Genomic DNA, 22,898 nt, shown 5'->3' on the forward strand with positions numbered 1-22,898 from the left:
AATAAAATACTGCTATTCTACTAAAATAATGTAGTAATAAAATGACCCCTAATGACATTCAGCTATATTTATAGAGCACTGCCTTGCTCAGCCATTGTCAAAGAAGCTTCTTCATGCAGCAGATGGGAACACCTTCAGAGAGCCACAACCAGACAAAATGCAAAGAATGAGAGACCTTGGAACTACTCAGCTCTAAATGATATGTCTCCATCAACCCCCAATGCCTACCACTACCACCACCAGTCAGGGCTCAGTGAACATCATGGACAAAGTTGTGGAAAGAATATAAAAGCCAGAGGGGATGGAGAACACCAAGGAAGCAAGGCTCTCTACATCATCATGATCAATGCATCTATGAACTCACAGAGACTGAGGCAGCATGCACAGGGCCTGCATGGGTCTCCACCAGATGGAGACCTAGAGCTGAAAAAAGTAGACACAAGTCCCTATTCCCAACCCAGAAGCTATTTCCAATTGATAACCACTTGCCAATGAAAATTTAATTTTCTCCAAGGGAGTCTCTCTGGGGAAACAAACTACCCTTAAGGATATGCTGCATGCCCAGAAGTAGATGATCAACAGAAAATAATCAATGGCATCTTTGGAGGTTTGTGTGTGTGTGTGTGTGTGTGTGTGTGTGTGTGTGTGTATACTCTTTTTCTTTACCCTACTGGTTCTTTACCTTACTGTGTACATTACAGCTTTTAGTTTTGCATTTTTTATTCCTGAGTGTGCAAAGTAGGTCTGCATCTGTGTCTGATTCTGATGTCTTTCTTTGGGATCTTTTCCTCAGTATGTTTGTATTGTCCTATTTCAATGCATTAGTTTTTGTTTTATCATATATTTTATTAATTTCATTTTATTATTATCCCTTAGAAGTCTGTTTGTTTTCTAATGAGAGACAGAAAAGGGTTAGATCTGCAAGGGAAGGGAGGTGGGGAAGAACTTGGAGGAGTAGAGGGAGGAAAAACCATAATCAAGATACATTGTATGAGGAGAAAAATCATTTTCTTCTTTCTTTCAGTCTGTCTGTCTTTTGTTTTTCTGAGATAGGGTTTCTGTTTGTAGCTCTAGCTGTCCTGAAATTTGCTCTATAGACCAGGCTGGTCTCTACCTCAGAGATCCACCTGCTTCTCCTCCTGAGTGCTGTAATTAAAGGTGTGTGCTACCAGCCAAGCACTGGGCTGAGGTCCTGGAAATCAGTTGAAGAGAGGGAGGAGGGATCATCTGAGCAAGTGGGGGTCAAGATCATGATGGGGGAAAACCACAGAGACAGCTGACCCAAGCTAGCGGGAGCTCACAGACTCTGGACTGACAATTGGGGAACCTGCATGGACCAAATTAGGACCTCTGAATGTGGGTGACAGTTGTGTGGCTTGATCTGTTTGTGTGGTCCCTGGCAGTGAGACCAGAACTTATCTCAGGTGCATGAACTGGCTTTTTGGAGCCATTTCCTATGGTGGGATACCTTGCTCAGCCTTGATGCAGGGGAGAGGAGCTAGGTCTGATCCCAACTTGGTATGCCAGACTTTGTTGGCAAACCAAGAGAGGCCTTACCCCCTCTGAGGAGTGGATGGGAGGTGGGATGGGGGGAAGGAGGGGAGCGGGGAGAAGGGGAAGGAGAGGCAGCTAGGGTTGGCACGTAAAATGAAAAATAGTTAATTAAAAAAAAGGTGTGTGCTACAACACTCAGCTATAAAAATTATATTCAATAAAAGGAAAATAATAGGTACTAAAACTAATGAATGAATTAGTGGCATTACAAATATGCAAAACAAATATGTGCCACTGTACTTGGCTTTTAAAAGTGGACACTGAGGGTGTTAGGATTCTGCCCAGACTCCAGCTGCATGACATATGCATAGTTCAGGAGCTAAGGAAAGGGTCTTGCATCTTATGTCATCAGTGTGCACTGATGATTACGTGCACGCAGTGTGGTCATGAAATCAGTGCATGCGTGGCGTAGCTCTGTGAGCCCACCTGTGCCTGTTCATGGAAATCCTTAAAAAGTCTGACATAGACTCCTCTCCCCTCTCTGTTCTCCTCCCCGACTATCTCTTCTCTGTTCTCTCTCTCTGCACGTGCTTCTTCCCCAGGCCTGGTTCTTTTGTCCCCTGCTTTTTCCTAATAAAGCTCTGATACTGGGTTTTGTCATGGCTCGTGCTTCGTGTCCTTTCCACACAGTAACCAACACTGCTTAACATTTTTAAACCAACAGAGGGTCACACTCAAATCCTGAAGCCAAGGCAAGTACTTTGTTAACTGAGCTATCTTGTCAAGTGGCAAATTTTGGAAATTGTAGTATGTTAATCTCATTTAGAATGGCATAAGAAATCATAAACCTTGTTGCATTATATTTAACAGGGGATGTTTAACACACACACAAAACTACAATGACTAGGGGAATTTAAAATAATGTAAGTTACTGGAGAAACATTTCCTGTTAATAGATTGGAAGAAAAATATAATTAATAAGTTGGTGCAGTTCCTAACAAAGTTTCAAGAGGAATTTCTGTAGAAATTAAAAATCCTTCCTTCCTTCCTTCCTTCCTTCCTTCCTTCCTTCCTTCCTTCCTTCCTTCCTTCCTTCCTTCCTTCCTACCTATTTATCTAATCTATCTATCTATCTATCTATCTATCTATCTATCTATCTATCTATCTATCTATCTCTCTACCTCTCTATCTCTCTGTCTATCTATTTGCCTTTTACTCTTTTATTCTAACATTTCTCCCAGTAGTAGCAATTATTGACAGAAGGTTGGGTAGGCAAAAGTATTTTGTTGCATCACTTGGCGGGTGATTTCCTAACTAGTGGCAGTGTGCCTACAAATCCAGGAAACAAGCTACAGTGCTTGTACATCTTCTCATTCACCCTGCCATCAACATGAAATAACTATGACAATCTTCTCCATATTGCGGCTATAAAATTCAGGCATGGAAAACAAACATTGCTCACCCAAAGTGGCACAGCACAGAACAGGGAAGGTGGAAGAGAATACCAAGTCTCCAGTCAAGGCCAAAATGCAAGCAGGAATCATAGTCCACACTGCAAAGTGATCTGCAGGCCTGTCACAGTCACCCATGGAATTGTTATTACGAAGTCAACGTTTCTTTTTCCATCAAGTCCAAGGAAATTCAGTTATAATGGAGGCATTTACCACAGTTACATTTTCATCATAACTAACAGAAGCTAATATTCTGTATAAAATTACAACCATGAATTAACTTTATGTCTGCAGAAAATGGGATTGTATGTAATTACTGATTTCCATTCACAATAAAAAAAGCAAATTATCTTCACCAACATAAATGCACCATAAATTGTTTTGAGGCATAATGAAGAAATGAATTTTTGAAAGAAATATGGACCAAATCTGCCAAATTATTGTAAATGATAGCCCTTTTAAAATTAGGGCATGTAATTGCAGTTGGAAAATGTTATCCTTTTAATGGTTACATTATTATTTGGGTAAACCAATAATCCTCTTTGCTGATGCACTGTTTCTAGAATATCGACAGGTTTTACTCATTTTAATATCAAAATACCATCAAATTTATATATAGAATGACTTACTGTTTTCAGTATCAGATTTATCATAATGAAGTGTCAAGCGAGAGTATAATATAATGACATTTTAATTGAGAGAAGATGCTTTGGAGAATAAAAAAGGAAGCTATTTTTCTTTCGGTATTTCTGAATTTGTTGATAATTTCAGTTGCATATACTTTCAATTCAAAAGTGTTCTAACATATGGCCACATGCATTTAATCCTAATGAGTGGAAATAACCTTTAGCACATGACATTTTAAGTTTAAAAGAATAATCAGTATGATTTCAGCATAGTATTTTATAACAATTACCTTTCATATTTCACACAAGAATGAAACATCTGCATCATAAACTGTCAAATATAATAAAGGTGTGATCGCATTTTGGCAAAACCCCTCATGTTGTCCAATATGAATCATCTATGTTATGGTGCCAGTTCTAGCTAGCTATCAGCACCTAATTAAAACATTTTAAAATCAAACTTCATAGAGACTTGAGAGATTCAATCAGTTAACCACACTGCATGCTTATTTAACAAAGAAATACACATATCAAACTTCCTGCTACTGCATTGGTATTTCCCCATTATTCACATCTCCTTTGGGCAGGTGCTGTGAGACACACTCTAAAATGTCCCAAGACAATCCCTCTCGGGATGCTACTGATCAAAAGTGTATCTGCCAGAATATTTTGAAACATATATTTAAATGTCATCCTCATACTTACAAATGAAGGTCATCATTGTGATAAATGGGAAAGCATCATTCCAGGAATCAGCTCTAAATTGAACAGTGGGGATAACAGTTAAAAAACATTCTCTCAGAATAGATGATATGTAGGCCATTGGAAGAGATTTTGGCATATTAATGACTGAATTAGCAGTATTGGAAAAACAGCAGGTATATGATGATCACTATGACTTTTACACTATTTCTTAAAAGCAGTAACAAAATTCTCATGTCAAAACCAACTTCCCTAAAAGAGAAGGTGTTCTGATTAATTTTTGTCAACTTGACACAAGCTAGATTTATCTAGGAAGAGGACACATCTGATCTACAGGCAAGTCTATGGCTGCATTTTCTTCATTGATTATTGATGTGGGAGGGCTCTGCCCACTGTGTGAGGGAGAGCCACCCCTGTTGGGGGATCCTGGGTTGTATAAGAAAGTAGACTGAGTAAACTGTTGGGAGCAGGCCAGTAGGCAGAGCTCCTCCATGGCCTGTGTCTGCTTCAGTTACAGCCTCCAAGTTTCTACCTTGAGCTTTTAGTGACTTCTTTCAGTGATGAATTGTGACAGGGAAGTGTAGGGTGAAAGGAGCCCTTCTCTTCCCAAGGTGCTTTTGACCATGTGTTTATCATAGCATCAGGAAAGAAACCAGGACAAAAGGAGAGGCCACTTTCTTTATTCTGAAGGGTTGGGAAACAAGACTGAGTGAATACTGAACCTTGTAAAAATAGTTCATTCTTTGACATCCCTCCCAGCAGTCAGCTGCTTCTTCCTGATTTGCTAAACTTTGTGCAGTTTGGTGTGCCTTAACTGACTATAATGGCCCTTGGGGGTCTTCATTTCTTCATTAGTGTTCTCAAGTCATGTAAAACTTGTAGTAAGTAAATTGTATGTTTTCCCTCTATTGAATATATTTTATGTGGACTTAAATCTCCAACTCAAGCACAACTCTCAGAGGTAAAATGTATTTGCCTTCACAATGACAAAGAATTCAAATGGGTATATCCAAATTCATTTTATTTTGTTAAGAAAAATACTGGTGATGTTGATTACATAGTTGCTTTGATCTTCTTTTAAAATCTGGGTTATCTCAATATCAATATGGACACAATTTCTCAAGTGAATTGTGACAACAAATGCTAAAAATTTCCATTTAATTTACTTTACTAACCTCTTTCTTTGGGAGAGGAGTATTGAATTTATGAATGTAGTGAATTTTATGTTCTAAATCTCCATTTTATCTGGTTTTCCTTCCAAATCCCTGCTATATAAACATTTCCTAACTTAAAAAAATCTAGACAAATGAAGAATTTAATTCAAGTCATTTATTTTCATTTTCATCTTCTTTAAGCTTCTCAGGATGCCTGTATGAATTAGAGATAAGATAAAATCATGGGAAGTAGCCCTAAGCAGTATGAAAACTCAGTAAACCAAATTATTTGAGCTTCATTTTACATATCTGTGTCTCATGGTCAAAAATATACCAGGGAGAAATATCAGCCTCTTTAACTGAATGTGCACAAAATATCTGTCATACCAGTAGTATGTTTTCAATAAGTTTTTCTAGGGCTGGACACATAACTCAGGCTTAGCTGTGTAGAAGCAAAAAAAGTAGATGAGAGAGCCAAGTACCAGGTCCTCTCTAGTGCCCTAGATTAGGTTCATAACATTGTTCTGTAGGAGCTCATGCTATAAATTGTTTCATGATATTTGGCATTAGGTATATGTTGAAGACTATATGAATCAGAGGCTAGGGAAAAATTGATACACAATATATAACAACTAATTTACCTCCTTATAAATATGGATGATACATCTTACAGCCCCTTGGAAACTGTACTCGGTGTTTTGTAATATATTTCACTCTTCAGGAAGCATCCTTGACTGCCTTGATCTAAGATTAGATAAAGATCTAGAAACCACAGGCATGTTGATTTTAAATCAGCAATAGTGCCAGCATCTAAAATACTCTTAACATGCCCTCACGAAGGGCAAAAATCACCAGGAATAAATTTAACAGATGAATGCCACCTTGTTCTTCTATTTAGTTAACTACTTTATCACATATGAATGTCACTTGGTGAGGGATCTTTATAATATTGCTTTTCACAAGGTATGAAACTTTCAGTTACTCTTTCCTGTGCTTGGAACAAACCAAGCTGTAACATTTAGGCAAGAGTCCTACACCTTCTTGTTCTTCAACTTCCTCAACATCCTATGGTTTAATAATGAGACTGATTCAGAGTCTCAGATATACTATCTACTATTCCTGTGAGCTTATTTATATTAGGTCTACTTACTTCCTAACCAGAAAACTGAGGGTTAGAATACGTAGTATAGAATCATGTAAGGGGGCCTGAAGAAGAAAATGAGGCTAGCTGTGATGGTACACGTGTATATGTGATGCTTTTTCTTAGGCATCTTACATGAACTAGAAGTTCTTCAGTCATTTACTTTCTACATAAATAGAACGAAATTAATTTTTAAAGAGTAAAGAAAGTAACTATAGAAGCTTATGTTATTGTTGTTTGTTTTTCCAGTGCATGTTTATTATACAAAACTACTGGGTTTCATTCATTACGATACATACACAATCTGTACTTTGCTCATACTCAGCTCCCCTTGCTGTCACTTGTTTGTCCCTTTTGTCTTCCAGTGTCCCCCTTTCTCTTCAAAATATGTGCTGTCATGCTGTGGATTATTTTCTTGTTCTACATTAAATCTAGATTCCAACAAATGAGAGGATATGTGATATTTTCCTTTCTACTTCTGGCCTAATTCCTTAACTTGATAGTCTCCAACCCATTTTCCTGAAAATCATATAAAAATTCTTCTTTGTGGCTGAAATCTCATTATGTATATTACCACATTAAAAAATCTATTCATCTGTTTATGGACATCTATGCTGGTTCTATCTTTTGGCTAATGTGAACACTGTAGCAATGATCACAGATGTGTAAGTACCTCTGATGTGTGCTGACTTATCGTCTTTTGAGTATATATCAGGAAATGGTATAGCTAGTACATATGGTATTGCTACTTTTAGTTTTTGAAAACCCTCTACAGTAGCTGTACTAGTTTACATGACCACCAGCAATGTAGAAATACTCCATGTTCCCACACACTCTCCAATATTTGTTGCTTATTTTCTTAAATCGGAGTGAGATGGAATCACATGATAGGTTTGGTTTGCAATTCCTGGTGTGAAAGGATGCTCAATGCTTTTTTATATTTTCATTGGCCATTTGTATTTCCTTTATGGAGAACTGTCTGCTCAATCTGAGTACTTGTTTATTGATTAAAATATTGGAAGCTTTTATATATCAAGTTTTGAAATTTTATATAGTCTGGACACTAGTTATCCTTCAGATTAATAGTTTACAAAGGTTTTCTCCCATTCCATTTGCTCTCTTCATTCCAGTAATTGTTTCCTTTACTGTTCAGAAACTTTCAATTTGTAGTTCTATTGTCAGTTCTTAATGTCTCTGCAAATTGAGAGTTCTTCAAATATTTTTCTTATGTTTATTCCTTCTTTATATCCCCTCCTCTTCTTCCTCATCTTCCTTCTCTTCTTTTTTGAGGCAGAGTCTTTCTGTGTAGCTCTGGTTGGCTTGGATGTCACTATGTAGATCAGGCTTGCCTAGAGCTCAGAGATCTGACGACCTCTGCCTCTTCTTCTTCTTCTTCTTCTTCTTCTTCTTCTTCTTCTTCTTCTTATTATTATTATTATTATTATTATTATTATTATTATTATTATCATTATGAAAATGTTTTCATTCATTCAAAGATCCCCCTCTTCCTTCCTCCTGCCCCCCAGGCTCCCCCTCCCAACCCACCCCACATTCTCCCCCACAAGAAGGCAAGGCCTCCCATGGAGAGGCACATCCAGTAGAGACAAGTCCAAGCTTGCCTTCTCCCTGCCTCAAGGCTGCATGAGGTGTCCAATCATAGGTAGTGGACTTCAACTTTCATAAGTAGAATCCTCTTCTCTCTCTTTGACTGGACTTCTGGAGCTCTGCCTGGTGTTTGGATGTGGATCTCTGCATCTGCTTCCATCAGTCACTGGAGAAAAGCTCTGTGATGACAGAGTATTCATCAATCTGATCACTGGGGTAAGCCAGTTCAGTTCAGGCACCCTCTCTACTATTTCTAGTAGTCCAAGCTGAGGTCATCCTTGGGGATTCTGGGCAACTTCTCTCTATGCCCATGATGTCTCCCTTTATCATGGTATCTCTTTCATTGCTTTCCTACTCCTTCTAAGTCCTGAGATTAAAGGTGTGTGATACTATACCCAGCATACATGTAGTGCTTCTACTTTCTGAGGAAATATTCTTGAATTATTCTAAGAACTTTTCTGTATATTTAACAAGTAGAGTTTCCCAACAATTCTATAAATTTTCTAATATTAGACAAAGTTCTCTGTTATGGTCAGGTTTCTAAGAATGGATGTTTAGAATTCACTCATTCATCATCATCATCACCATCATCATCATCATCATTATCATCATCATAATCATTATTTTGTGTTTTTGTTAAGATAAAGTCTCAATATGTAGCTCTGGCTATTCTTGAACACACTAAGTAGACCCAGCTGGCCTTGAACTCACAGAGATCTGCCCACTTCTGCCTCCTGAGTACTGGGATTAATTGCATGTGCCACAACACCTGGCACTACAATTTATTTTAAAATGAAAACAATGCAGTATTTCTTTTGCAATCATAGTGTGTTTCTTTGTAAAACATTGTCAAATAGCTGAGAAGAAATATTCTCTGTAATCTTTTTTGAAAATTAATATATTTCTGTGTTGTGGTTTATTCTTACAACTCTGTGTTAAGAACTCTGATAACAGAGCACATAAATGTAAGACATATCACACCCAAGCCCCTCCACATACTCTATACACACAACATGCATAATACTTGGGACACACACACACTATTAAAGGGAATCTTGATGGAGAGAAAACTTTCATAGCGGAAACTAACCCAGCAATGATTAACCCAACACTAGCAAAATGCTATGTTAGAAAGACCAGGCAATCAGATGGTCATTTTGTGACCAACTCAGTGGGAGAAAGAGCATATAACTGAATGTCAGCTATATGCCGGGGAGTGGGAATGGGCATTTGATCCTCATTTTTAAAATTTAGTTCTTCAAATGCTTGTCAGATAGGTATTGCTATTCTTATACAAGAAAGAGAAAGAGAGAAAGGGAGAGGAGAAGAGAAAGAAGGAAAGAGGAACTGAGTGTGAATTTAAGTAGCATGCTTAAGACAAAGCTAAGAAAGTGTAAAGCATGAAGTTAGCCTAATAGCTAACTTCAAAGCCCATGCTTCTTTTCTAATATCAGACTTTATCCCGTCACCTGGCTTCAATGCCTCACCACTGGAGACCTAAAATTTGTAGTTTGTTAGAATTCTGCTTCTTACCTGTTTCATCTCTATACTGCTTTCTGACCTCAGATTTACTTAGATCTCCTTGGATTCCGAAACAAGCTTGAATTCCATCATCTTCATGATTCTCTTCTCACTCATTCCTATGAATTAGGAAAGTGACCAATATTTGGGTTAAAATTTATGGCCTAATTTCATTGTAAATTATTTTATTGTGTTTTAATCTTAACTAAGTTATCAGGGAAATGCAATCCTTTGCCACTGCATTGTAAATAGAGGGCAATTCCACAGACTCCACAGGGATTTTGAGGATGAGGGAATTATTTTGTAATGAGAAAACAGACATTCTCCATGATCAACATGAAATACGCTCCTTGCCCCAAAGCAAGCAAAAAAGCCATTGGCATGTAATGCTGAGACAAATAGTCAAGGGGAGATACAGGCAAGATAAGTAATGTTTATGCATAAGACATCCACGACACCAAATGCTTGGCATTGCATCTGACTCTGGACACATTAGCTATGTATTTTGCTCCCTTAAAAATTCATGATGACTATTTTAATTTGTTTTCAAATGTTTAGTGATTATAAGGCAAACATTTTCTTGACAACAAAGCTGACATTTTTGTATCTCCTATCAGCTAAAAACGACTGTGGTACAGTGATGCTTGCATTCCTGAATGGAGACAGACTAGTTTCTAAAGAAACACAGCTATTGGAAAAATCCAACTTTTTGCAATTAAACCTAAACAGCAGAGACACTGCATGTAGATTACTTTTTTGTGTTTACGAAAAATGTATAACACACAGATGTAAAACAAAGCAAGTGATAATTATCCATAGGTACAAAACTATGTATTTTCTCTCTATATAAATTAGAGAATCATATATATTATATATTATAATATATATTAGAAGTTTGCACTTGTAAGAAAAATTTTATGGAAACATAGTGTTTTTTCCTTTAGTTTTTATATAACTTTTAAGATATCAGTAAATTTCATGTTGATGCATTGCATAATTTCTCTGAATTATCTTTCTAAGCATCTCTTATATGATAAGTAAAAGGAATAATAAAAAAATGATGGTCATTCAGTCTCCCATAAACTTGTTATCTTTCTTAAAGTTTTATCATTATAAAACACCAATAAATAGTTTAAGATTTAGTAGACCCACTGAATGTGGAGTGAGGGATGTGTATTGTTCTCTTGCTTCAGGCAGGCATTACATAAGAACAGTAGAAACACATCAGCCACCAAGCATGCCAACACCTTCTCATCCTGTCGAAGAACTCTCCAGTTTTAAGAGTCATGGTAATTAGTAAATACCAACTGAGTCACAAATGAGTTTTCTCCTTCGTAAATCATTTTCAAGCATACTGTGTCTTCCCAATTAGGCTTTGAGTGTAGCAGAAAGGTAATGTCAGCAGCCTCTACTCCATATGCTGGAGGTAAGGATACAGGAACTCTGTTAGCAAAAGCACACGCTGGAACAAATTAATGTTAGTAAAAGGCACATCAAACACTCAGTGCTTAAAAGCCAAGGGAGTCTACGAAAGGTTTTCATGTCACAGTTGTGATTGCTTTTTTTTTCTTCTATAATGTTCTGCAGACAGAGGGGAGTACATTTCTCTCTTCTTGTCACCACTTCTGCCTGTATGGACTGGCGTGATCTAGATTCATCAAAGAACAATTCATGTGAGCAGGGATGGCTGAATGTCTACAGCAGTGATAGTGGGAATGGATGTGTCCTGAGCAGGTGGGGCAGTGTCCAGTGATGGAGAGATGTGGGATTAGTTGTCTGTCAATGAATAAACCAAAAGGTGACCTTGAAACAAGAAGAATGCTTGTGTTGTCCTACCATTAAGGGATTTCTGGAGTAATTAGGTTGATATACCAGTTCACTGTTTTCAAAGTTTACCGTATCTTAGTGTGCAAGCCTCTCATTGGGTGACCATTTTTCAAAAATACTACTTTTAAACTTTAATCTTTGTAATTATTGCAGGTGAGAGATTGTCTTATAAATTCAGTTTCACAAATAGAGATTCAGAATGATTAATAAAGCTATTGAATGACAATTCTTTCATAAGGGGCTACGGCAGGCCAGATTCATAGCCAGATTCAAATGAACTTACATTCATTCTTATACATCACCATGCAAAGATAGGGTAATTAATGTATCCCTTTAGAAGGAGAGGGCTTGGCCCCAGGACAACAGTATCCTCATGTTCTGTGAAGAGACACAGGGACAATGTTTACTGTTATAGAAATTGCTGTGGGACAGAAAGGGTACAACCTGAGGTCAAATATTTCTGCACTGGTACAGGACAGATAAAAATACTGTAGTTTCCTTTGTTCCTCAGACATCAAGCAAAATGTTCCTGTGCATTCTATAAAGCTTTTCCAGATTCAAGCATCAGAAACATAGACTCTTTCCAGAACTGGAAGGGAAGAAATATTAGTCATCTTTGGCATTTTATAGAAGGTAAAATAAGTTAAGAATACTTACGTGATTCTCCCAAGTGAAAGAAATAAAGTGCTGGATAGAATTTGTCAAATTGTTACAAGCAAGAATTCTCTGAGAAAAGGAAATATCAATTGAGAAAATGAGACAGTCTGTAGACAAGTTTTTGGGGAGTGTTTTCATCAATAATCATGAGAGGGCCCATCCTAATATGGGTGATGCCACCCCAGCAGATGGTAGTGGGTTATAGAAGAAGACAGTCTAAGCAAGCCATGGAGTGGAGCCCACTAGGTAGCATCCCTCCATGGTCTCTGCTTTAGTTCCTGCCTCTAGGTTCCTGTCTTGACTTCCCTTGATGATGGTCTGTAACCTGTAAGCTCAAACAAGTCCTTTCCTCCCCAAGTCACCTTTGTCATGGTGTTTATTATAGCAACAGAAACCACACTAAACAGTAAGAAGAGGAAAGCAAGTAGACAATGATATGTCCTATTTTATGGACAGTGCTCTTTGCTGTGCCCTCTCATATGTAACCAGACCACAATGAAACAAATGGAGTTGCAGGTGAACAGTTGCTGTTAGTATAGACTATGAGTGTGTGTGTGGATAATATTCATCTCATGCTGTGAAAATGATTCCTCCTTAGAGTAAGCTGCTGTGGGATGTCTTTCTGTACACTGAGCAACACATATTTACCACGTAGAGAAAGACATCCCACAGCAGTAAACATTCTAACATTCATTATCATTAATAAAAGAAAAGAGTCCTGAAGACACTTTCCATCAGAGGTTCCTGGTTACAGCTCTCCCTTCAAGACGGACTAGAACAAAAGCTGATGAGAACAATAACAACCAAAAAAAGAGGTTAAATCCAACGATCTTAGCTTATGGATAAATGAACCTGAGAATTATATAGCCCCCCAAACATTAAAAGACACTCCATCCTTTAAAGAGGAGCAGTATTGAAAACTTTGACTGAGGGACATTTTTCTCCTACAGGTGCAAATATTAAATGACTTTTGGACAAGACATACAGATGTTGCTCTGGAGCGGCTGTTGAAGTTGTCTGAGGAAACACCACTGACGTTTCGTTAAACTCTTTCAGTTTCTGGGATTAAAAACACTAAAGTATTTACTGAGTTTATCATCACATTAGTATTAATGACTATTATTGTATCCCTCATCGAAAATAAAGCTGGTGTTGGTACCTGGTGCTCACGTGCTGACCCTGTTTTCCTATCGCAAATATTTTCCTCCTTTTTGCAACAAATAAACATTTCCCTCCTTTACTTAAGGAATAAAACCTTTAGGGCTACAGAAGAGGTGGTTAATGAGTGGTATATTGTAGGGTAAAACACCATAATCAATGAAAATGTATTATTTAGGAAAAGCAAATTCCTTCGTTTTCTGCTAGCTGCTGCCATCATGTGAATAAAACAACAGGATGTAAATGTCTGCCCTGGAGTTTGACAAGCCTGTCACTTTCCCTTATTGGACACAGTGCTTTATCACAATGCAGTCAAAAGAAAGGAGGAAATGGGGTGGAAAATATTATTATAGGATTTTTAGGGTATGCTGATGGAAACTTGAGACAGCTGTTAAAACTACTGTATTTAAGAGCAAATGTGAGTAATGACCTGTTAAGTGAAATATGGACAGCAGGGAAATATTTCTGGCAATTCGCATGCTCAAACATAAATTTTATGTGTGTATAATGATATTAAAGAGTAGGCTGAGGCTGCTTGGAGACACTGATCAGGCAGTCCGGGCTGCCACCTGTTTGGAAATCAGGGCTGATGTACTTGTTCAGGGTTGCAGAGCTGTCTTGCATCATGTAAGAGTAACCACGCAATTTGTCTCCCCCCAACTTTCTCTCCCTTCACCTCATGCTGCCTGTAGCTCTGTCCTTCTTGCCTTCTCTTTGCTTTACCTGCCAGTTCTGTGCAGAAAGTGAAATGCTGGACATATGCCTCAGTGTTGTCTTTCAGGACAATTATCACCTTTTTATTAGTGATATCCTTTTCTAGTTGTTCCCTGTATTCCTACACACCATTTACAGTGGTTCGCAAGTGGTTTCATTATAAATGGTTTCAAACACCTTTAGAAAAGCAGACTGCTAGTTCAAAACAAACGAAGCAGATATGAGTTTGCAATTAATTTCAAAGAAATTTCAGAGAATCCAGCAGGGTGGCAATCCGATTCTTTCCTTTCCCTGATTTAATTCTCTCCGCGGTAAAGGAGGATGGTACCAACAGTGAGAACATGTTATGTTGTGCTGGAAATCATTGCTAACAATGTTTCTGGGTAAATACATGGGTAGCAACATGAGGTTTATTGATTATCATTGCACGGTTTTCTCTGTTAAAGCTTTATTATTTTTCTGCCATTGTCAGGGGAAGAGAGAAATTTTTATTTATTATAAAATATGCCCATCATTTGGCAAGGTATTTGTTTCCCTCAATAATATTTTGAGGTTGGTGCAGAATAAATATTTAATACTTCAAAGAAAGCCTATTTAGTTGGAAATACTTATTTTGACATAAAATATTCTGTTTTGATGTGTGTTACCACAGAGGATATTAGACTTCTTTTTCAGCTAATTGATGCTTTGCTGCTTGAGTTTGTAAGAAGGAGTTTGTTAAGCCTGAAAGGGGTGTGAGGTGGTAGCACAGATAACGAGGATGCCATCTCATACTTAGAGGAGCAGACATGACTCTGTGAAGCACGGAAAAGCCTATGGGGGGAGATGAAAGTGCACTCACTGTTGTGGTCTTACACAATAAGAAAGGAGGGTTGGAAAGAAAGCCTGACATGCTCCTCTCAGGCACCGCACTTCTTTTCCAAGCAGTTAGACTATCTTTTTTTTTTCTGAAAAAAAAATATGAGTTTGGTCAAACACCTTGGCTTGAACTCCGAATAAAACTTGGCTGAAATGTGTTCATACTCTTGGTGGTCAAATTTAGAAGAATCTTGAAATAAACGTTACTTCAGAATCAGAAGTAGGCATCTGTTTTGTAGAAGCCAGAGGTTTGAATGTTCTGCTGGGTTAGACTTTCACTTCTTCCTAGGAAACTATTTTAGGTGCCAAACGTGAAGGCAGCTAGTACTGATGGTGGGAGCCATTATCTCTGTGACGTTCATCTGCTTCCTGTTAGCTACTGCTACCAGTGTCCCTCTCTATATATGGTTCACATGGACTTCATGAAAATGTTCTATTTTAATGTTTTAAACAAGCATATATTTAACAATGAATAGGGTTATCATGTACTTAAATATCCAGATCCAGGTGAATTTTAGGGTAGAAATGGACACAATTCCCAAATACAGAGCAGGAGTCACAATCTGGGCTTGCTCTGCTTATTCACTGTCTCTCACTTCAGGTACCTGAACCTAGGTTTTCATTTACAGTACAGTGATGGCCACTGTTGTTTTGAGTTTTAAATGAGGTTAAAGCCAAGATTCAAGACTCAGGATTTTGTTACTTTTCAGCTAACAGACATAAAAGCATAATCACAACCCTGGACTAATTCAGAAGTCAAGCTATTCTCAAGTGTACTCATTCAAGATTAGAGACTCTATCTAAACCGGCACTCTTAATTTGTTAGTAGGCACACAAAACAAAGGATTCTCATTCAGAAAACTCATGATAGGACTGAGATTTTGGATTCCTAACAAGCTCCTGGGCTGTGTGCTTATAATCTGCAGAGTCCGCATTGACTGACTCTAGCTCATTCACAGAGTCCTCGTCTCTGCTATTGCTTTTGAGATCTCATTTCAGTACACAAGGTAAATAAATTCACCAGTAAAACTCCATCCTAAGTACTCAGTAAACTAACAAAGCATTGGTTATTGATGATAAATAGTAATGTTGCCTGGTCTTCTGCTAGCCATCCCTGTACTCTTAAAACAATAATGTTTGCATGGCCATCTTGTCTATGGGTTGTTTTTCATCTTGTTTCTGTAAGTCGTTTGCCTTTTTCCTGAACTTTTCTTCTCACCCCACAATGGACTTCCTCTTTGTCTCAGGTTTCCTGTTCTTTGGGTGAAGAAAGTAATATTTATTTACTATCTTACATGTTAATTCTGAGATTTCTGAACCAACTGTACTCCCTCCCTAGAGGTAAATGCCACAAAGTCCACATTTCTTTCCTTTTCTTCCTTTCCTTCCCTTCCTTTCCCTTCCCTCCCCTTCTCTCCCCTCCCCTCCCCTTCCCTTCTCTTCCCTTCCCTTCCCTTCCCCTTCCCCTTTCCCTTTCCCTTTCCCTTCCCCTTCCCCTTCCCCTTCCCCTTCCCCTTCCCCCTTCCCTTCCCTCCCCTCCCCTCCCCTCCCCTCCCCTCCCTTCCCCTTCCCTTCCCTTCCCTTCCCTCCCTCCCTTCCTTCCTTCCTTCCTTTCCTTCTTCCTTTATAAGAACCGTTACTATACTCCTTTGATTAATCCTGTCTGATGATTATTTTTACTTTGCCTTAGAACAAAAGCAAAAGGAATGGTGAGTGTAGAGGGCAGTCAGAGGAGGGGCTGGTGGCTAATGCCTGTGATTGGGCTGCCTCTCTCGTTGAGGAAGACTCAGCTGTATACAAATGCTACATGCAATAAAGGTGTGTGATAAGAAGCTGTCCTATGATGGGAGCACATTTACTACCCATTTCTCTTGTAGGAGCAAACTAAATATTACAATATCACCAAGTTGTCACTTTTGGCTATACCAAAGCATGGCCTTGTAGACATATTTATAGTCTTTGTTTGTATATTGCTGTTTCAGAAATAGAATATTAGAGGTGGAGAGATGGCTCAGCCATTAAAGGCTAGTCTCATAACTAAAATGTCAAGAAATTGAATATTAGAATGCATTGTTAAAACATTTCTTTTTCATGCATAATAGTATATCTTCAGCCAGATAATACACCCAAACCCCTGCCCCTCACTAATACAAATGATACAGTTATTTTCTTTCCTTTTTTTCTTTTTTTTAAAGACAGAGTTTCTCTGTGTAGCCCTGGCTGTCCTGGAACTAACATTGTAGACCAGGCTAGCCTTGAACTCAGAGATCTGCTTGCCTCTGCCTCCCAAGTGTTGGGATTAAAAGAGTATGCCACCACTGCCTGGCCAATAACTCCATTTTCTGAGATAACTTTTAAGTCCTCATCTTCCCTTGGGTATTTACAACTAAGCATATTCATTTTAACATACTGTATCTTTTTCACAAAAGGGAAAAGGACACACACTCAAGTTCACATATAAACAGGCAGAGACTGTGAGTTTAGGATTTCAATACAGCAAGTATTAGGACAGTTATCCATTTCCTCTTTCAGCAAATATCTAGTTGGTTATAAAAAAAAGCTGAAATATTTTATTTCAAAATGATTTCAAGTAAACTATATCATGATGAAAGGAGAAGTGAAATAATAAAGCCAAGGAATCATAAGAGATTTGCCTGAGGCCAATTTCTCATTATAGTTCAAGTTTATGTCAGAACTGCAATTGATTATTGATCCAACCTGTCCATCAAACATCTTCATCAATCAGACTGCTTCAAATGCTTCCCAATATACTTAGTTCTAAATTTTTAAACACTGTACTGGCCGATTCCTATTTTTTTACCTCTGGTACTTGAAACACTTAGTTTTATGTCACTGGGACCAAATTACTTGACACAGACAATTGGAGGGAGGAAAATGTTGTTGGACTCAATTTCAGAGTTTCAGGCCATCATCACAAGGAAGGCATGGCAAAGCAGCTCTGTTATGGAGTGCGGAGTATGTTGTAGAGGCTGTTTCCATCACGGGGGAGAGAGAGAGAGAGAGAGAGAGAGAGAGAGAGAGAGAGAGAGAGAGAGAGAGAGAGAGAGAGAGAGAGAGAGAGAGAGAGAGAGAGAGAAAGCCAGGGGGAAGCAGGGGCCGAGTTAGCCATCAAAGAGCAGTCTCAGGTAACCTACTTAAACCATGGAGACCCCATGTGGTGATGTTATGTTCCCCAAAATATTCTGCACCCTAATAAACTTATCTGGGGTCAGAGAACAGAACAGCCACTAAATACAGAGGCCAGAAAATGGTGACACATACACCTTTTATTCTAGCATTCCTAAGGCAGAGACCCATCCGGATCTGAATTCAAAGCCACACTGGAAACAGCCAGGCATGGTGACTCACACCTTTAATCCCGGGAAGTGATGGCAAGAAGCAGAAAGGTATGTAAGGCGTGAAGACCAGAAACTAGAAACTTTTGGCTGGTTAAGCTTTCAGGCTTTTGAGCAGCAGTTCAGCTGAGATCCATTTGGATGAGGACTCAGAGGCTTCCAGTCTGAGAAAAGAGGACCAGCTGAGGAACTGGCGAAGTGAGGCAGCTGTGGCTTGTTCTGCTTCTCTGATCTTTCAGTGTTCACCCCAATAACTGGCATCAGGTTTGTTTTCATTAATAAGACCTCCTAAGATTCGTGCTACAACCCCATCTCCTAAAGAGCTCACTGATTGCCAGACGAGCACCATCAGCAGAGGGAGAAGCGTTTAAAACATGACCTTGAGGACATTTTAGGTTTGCAACCTAAGAATACATATAGCAAATCCTGTGATGCCTGAGGACACTGCCTTTCACTCCTCCTTTTCTGGTCATATCTGCTCACCTCTGATAGCCGTGAAGAGCAGCTTAAATACACTCTTGTTGTAAAGATATTTTGCTGTGTTTTAACTTATTTTTAGTATATCTTTATATAATTCATCTTGATACAAATGAAGATGAGATAATGTCAATACTTCCCTACTGTTCCAATCTGTTACTGCAAAATACTATCATTTCTGAGATAGAAATAGAACATTTAAAAGCCCAAAGAAACAACTTATTTCAGCCTTTGATTACTTAAGAATAAACAAATGCATACTACTGAGTCTCTTTCACCATATAGAACAGGTTCCTCTGCATTTCTTATTCAAATTAATAGGATGAATAGGAAGGTGGCAAAGGAACTGAAGATCACTATATTCAGTATTAAATGCCAAATAAAGAGAAACAGTCTTTTGTCTAATCTCTTTATTATGGTGATTGATGATCATGATTAGAGATTAGAAGACATTTTCCCACAATAGCTTTCATTTATGGGCTGCCTCACATTACCATAAACTAGATACATCCATGAATCATTGGAACTACTCTTAGCTGGCTCGTATTCTCATGTAGTGGACAATAGAGTTTTAATATCAGAGAGGTTAAGTAGCTTCTCCATACCCAAGAGCCTGCATGTGTTAGGCTTTGGAATAAGAAAAAAGGATCCTAATTTAGGTTATTTTATATTATATCTACAACATCCATATTTGGAGCCTATGTGTCATGGATGCACCCTGCTCTTTTAGGTTATGCATATACTAATACTTTATGACATCAACTAATTAAGAGAAGAAAATCTCTATAGGATATTTTATATCTTACGTATAGATGTACTTATACTTTACACAAGTTGTTCTTTCTCCAAAATAATTATTCTTACTTGAAGTATTTGTGTTAAAATCACAGGTAAAATTATTTTCACCAGTTTGATTCAACGGTTTTAATCATCACTTTCATCCTCATCTCTAATGTTGTAATAATACAATTTTTCTTATTAGTGTTCTCAACATCCATGACACACTTATGTATCCGAGACTCAATATTCTGGTGTTTTCATTACCAAATGCAAATATTCAGAGAAACACCGTTTGCAAAAGATCATGAAACATTTAGAAACAAGAAACTTAGATTCCTGCTCACAAAGGTCTCTCTCTGTAGGTTTAAATTACCTCAGTCTTCCCAGGGAAGTTAGCTTTGTGTGAATCTTAGCAGCTCACATGCTTCGAGTCAGTTGATGGTCATTATAAGTAATCCATGTGTACACATGTAGACAGGGTGTATCTGCAACCGTGTACTCCATCTCCTTTTCTTCTTGTTCTGAAAGGCAGGAAGTATTTCATAGGTAATGCACTTATTTGATTGATTCACCAATGCATATACTAGTGACATCTAAATGTTTTTAAAATCAAGCAAGCATTATTAAACCATGCAAATACATTTCACAAATTTATACGGAATTGTTTCAAATAATATACAATGGCTTCTGCACTATTCTAAATTCTGCACAACTCAGAATTGCATAAACTAAGTACAAAATTAAACATTTAAAAGATGATAAAATGTATAGAAATAAATTCTCATATTTACTTCTGTTGTATTAGGATTATCATTTTGGCTCAGAAGATAATATTTAACCTCTGAACTCCTTGGCTTGAAAGGTCTAATGTGATATTCATGATCTCAAGGAATTTTCTTAACCCTACATCCTATTTACCCTCTGTTGTTCTGGACAGACATGCCATTTTTGACACTGTCTGTGACCCAGGTCAAAGCTACCAAGCAAGCAGAGTTTGACTTTGTGCATCAATAATTCTTGAATAATTGGACCTTTGAACAAACATCTCTTAGAAAATTTCCACTTAGTAAAATGTTTTCCTTAGTTTAATCAAACAGTCAGAACCTGAATGGATGTGTATCTAAATAAAAATACATCTGTGCTTTCTCCTTTCTGCAAACAACCCAGAGCAGTCTGACAATCCCGGGCATCTGCACAACTTAACAGAAGTCTTTTAGGGGGATGGGAAATGACCTCATTGAGTAATCTTGGCAAAAAGCAATTTCCTTGCATTTTTTTGTGCCAGATGAAAAAATGCGATATGTGGGCCATGAGAATATTTCAAATGCATATCTTACCTCTCATTCTTTACTACTAAAAAGAAAGGACAATAAACCATGTGAATTAGCTTTCTACATGTGTAATAATAATTAGGTAAAATTGTTATCCATAGATACCTATAGTGTTTGTGCTTTCTACATAAGGTAACATTAATCTGAAAATAGAATAAACTTTAAGAACAAGGTATTAAAAAGTAAGATCTTCCTTTGTGCTAAGTGCCAAAAAGAACACATTTTACATTAATTGGTTGTCTCAGTCCAGACCATCTGTCTCTCCAAATGTAATGAACACTGGCATTCTTGTTGGTATGTACTCAATAGATCAAATTGGGTCTGAAATAAATCCCATTCAAAGTCTTATTATAGTATCAGCTTGTGAGTTAAGGAACAAATATTAAATTTTCTCTTATCTGTGTCCTTCCCAGGGAAAAATGTAAAGGTCTTTTACAGTATGGGCTTCTCATGGTTGCATTGCACCTTGTCCTCACATTATATAATCCATGTATATATAGACAATATTATATGATGTAGTGTCCAATATATATTGATACTCACATGTGCCTTTTATGGATTGTTTAATTGGGTTTTGGCAATCTGATCAGATACTTAAAAATCACAATTAGCTTCATTTTGTGGATGAGGAAATTAAAGCTTGGGGCACAAGATAGGATTTAGCCTAAAGCCATTTTTATAATTCTCTTTCCTTTTAGCTTGTTGTCATCTATTAATCTGATCATCTCATATTGGTAAAACTCCATACCAGGATCACCATAATTTATAAATGAGGAAGGTGGCAGAAGGAAGTCCCATAAACTTTTATTAGCACCTGTGTCTCCTCTCTTGAATTCCCGTCCCCAGCAACCATGCCTTCTGTCTCACAATGAGCTTGGCATTCTCTTTGCACTTTTATAGATATTTGCTTATTGTTTTCTTTTATAAATGACATCATACTTGTAACTAAAATGGCAAATGTATAAGTATGTCCCTTCCAAAATACATAAATTTAGATTGGCTGTGGGACACAACTGTAGTGGGTAGCCATTCCAGCTTTGATCTGGAAGTTCCAACCCCCATTGAGACTTCGGCAACTGTCACGCCTACAAGGCGGGGCCAAGGGAGGTGCCTGGAGACCCGAGATCTGGATGGGCCAGCACTCTCTCTGTTCCGGGACCCTGGACGGTGGAGGTGGGCCAAGCAGAGCTCCAGAGAACACCGCTGGCCTGCGATACACCTTCCCCAGACCCCGCAACCTACCTATCCCTTAATTTGTAAGTTACACCATTAAATAAATCTCCTTTTAACTACGTGGAGTGGCCTTAATAATTTCACCAATACACAACCATTAATACCTGCACTTCCCCAGGATTCAGAAGCAGGCAGATCTCTATGAGTTCCAGGCCAGGTTGATCTATATAGTGAGTTCTAGGACAACCAAGGATGCATAGTATGACCTGTCTGGGAAAAAGAATCAAGTAAATAAATACACTTGAGGAAAAGCAGAATTTGTGTGTTTTCTTAGTTGATTTTAGTCATGATATCTATTTCAATGACTTGACCAAGAAGCTGATTTTCAGGTCACAAGCTCTTAGCACAGTCTTTTCATAACTAACTTCAAAATGTGAGGTCTCTGCTCAAATAGTAGTTATTTCTGTGCCTCAAGAAATACAGGAACCCAAACAGCTAACTTCAACTGATATTGTTGCTTTCTGCAGAAATAGTTGAAAACCTTGCCATTAAGTAGGACTAGGGTAGGTGACAAGTTCACTCATGCCCACAGAATAACAGGAAACTAATCATTCCATGGTAACTCCATAGCTATTAATATGATTGAACATCAGAAACATCTATTTAGATGTTTTCAGAATGATTCATCTCTGATAATTGCTGGGAACAAACATATTAATTGTACATCCATTTGATAGATGCTGATATTTTTCTCCTTCAGAATATGCATGCAATAGGTATGTTTGTTCATATTAATTAGATTTCTAATATTGACGTGGAATGTCTAAATTGAGGATGGCAATCATTAATATGTCTGGCATCCCCAAAAGATGT

Source organism: Peromyscus californicus, unplaced genomic scaffold (assembly GCF_007827085.1).
Source record: "Peromyscus californicus insignis strain IS unplaced genomic scaffold, ASM782708v3 Scaffold_8__1_contigs__length_139910024, whole genome shotgun sequence".
NCBI lineage: Eukaryota > Metazoa > Chordata > Mammalia > Rodentia > Cricetidae > Peromyscus > Peromyscus californicus.